Raw genomic sequence first — 1,653 nt, forward strand, 5'->3', positions numbered from 1 at the left:
TGACCTTTCCTGGGTCACTTAGCTAATTCCTATTTTCTTCAAGCCTCCAGTTTACCAAGTTAGTTCCCCATATTATACCTCATGCCAGTGCCTTTGGTTTCTGTTTTTATAATATTCATCATATTTGTACTGTGCTATTCCCTGAAGATAGGACCATTGTCCATCCAGTTCACTGCCATCTCTCTAAGGGAGTATTTGTTGGTATTTGTTAATTGAACGTGTTGCATAAATCATAAATAGCAGATGTTTAAAGGATTCTTTCTTTAAAGCCTGCTGTCTTTCAAGCAATTGACATACTTTAGATGCATTTAAATGCTTACATACTCCAGTGGTGTTTTTGTTTATTTGTGTTACTTCCCAATCTATGTCACAAGTCATGAATTTCAGAGCATGCAGGAGAAGTGGAGACATGACAGACCAATGAAGAATTTTTTTTTTCCAACAGATATTTGGAACCTTGCAGTAGCCTTCACATCACACCGTATAGACACTAATTCTACCCATAATTTCTAAAAAAAAAAAAAAAAGTCAGGAGCTAGCTAAACAAAGGTAGTAGAAACAAGATAATAGACTTGACCCTCCAATTTTTTATCCTAACTCAGTTAATCATTTGCCATATGACCTAGTGAAAACTCTTTCTCAGTTTTTCCATGTTAAATGAATATCACAGCATGTGTTTATCTGACCAAGGAGAAAAAGGAATAATAATCAAAAGGTCGTGTAACAAGTAAATCTTTACTGTTTTCAGATGCAAAAGAAGTGTTTTCTAATATTGTATTAATATTAATTCAGATTATGCTCATATTCTCCATAATGAAGGTAAATCAACATTGCCCTTCTTTCTCTTCTTCTACCTTTTTTGCTTCCCTCCTCTGCCCTCTTCTCCTCTTGTCTTCCCTCCTTCAACAATTTTAATCCTAAAGCCTCGATTAGCAAGGTAGGAATCTTCATGGTGGAAGAGGGTGTGGGGAGCAGCGGTACCTAGAAAGGGGACCTGGGGTCTGAGCAGGACAAGGGCATCCATGCAGGTATTGCCTGGGAGTGAGTGCTAAAACCTGAGTGGGTTGAAAAGAGTGTCTCAGGGTGTGTAACTGGGACTCAAACATGTGAGCTAGAGTCCACATGAATGAGCATGTGGTTGGTGTGGTCAGCACTGGGGCGGGGAGAAGAGATGGCCCCCGGCATTTGTGCTAAGGATGGCTCTTCCCACACCACCACTTTCTGGTGTGGAACCCAGAAGCGCTTGAGAATTCTAAATTCAAATTTAGCCTCCTAGGTTATGAAAGCATATGTGTCAAGGGAAAGGGAAAGACTATGTCTATGTTTTGTTTTAAATATGGAACACTTCACAAATTTGGGTATCATCCTTGCACAGGGGCCATGCTAATTTTCTCTGTATTGTCCCAACTTTAGTATATGTGCTGCTGAAGCAAGCACTGGAAAGAGTATATCTATATCCCATTTTATTTAACAGTTCATTAGCTTGATTTGTATATTTTAAGTATTTAAATACGTGTATGCAGACCTTCATTTGTTCTCTTGCTATGGCCCTGCAAATGGTAGGACGGGCCTATGGAATATCCTCCTGGTAACCTGTGTTTCCGACTTCATTGTAAAAAGTGAAATTAAGAAAGTGTCATTTAAAAAGCCCTC

At 39.0% G+C, this 1,653-nt stretch overlaps 1 non-coding gene across 1 annotated transcript; it reads right to left on the bottom strand.

Annotated features, from left to right (window-relative positions):
• Nucleotides 1-1,330: 1,330 nt before the first annotated feature.
• On the bottom strand, nt 1,331-1,437 carry LOC111724322. Its single transcript, XR_002772639.1, has one exon. It is a non-coding gene; the product is annotated as a U6 spliceosomal RNA (small nuclear RNA).
• Between the last annotated feature and the right edge of the window lie 216 nt (nt 1,438-1,653).

Source organism: Otolemur garnettii, unplaced genomic scaffold (genome assembly GCF_000181295.1).
Source record: "Otolemur garnettii isolate 467f Iridium unplaced genomic scaffold, OtoGar3 scaffold00021, whole genome shotgun sequence".
Classification (NCBI taxonomy): Eukaryota; Metazoa; Chordata; class Mammalia; order Primates; family Galagidae; genus Otolemur; species Otolemur garnettii.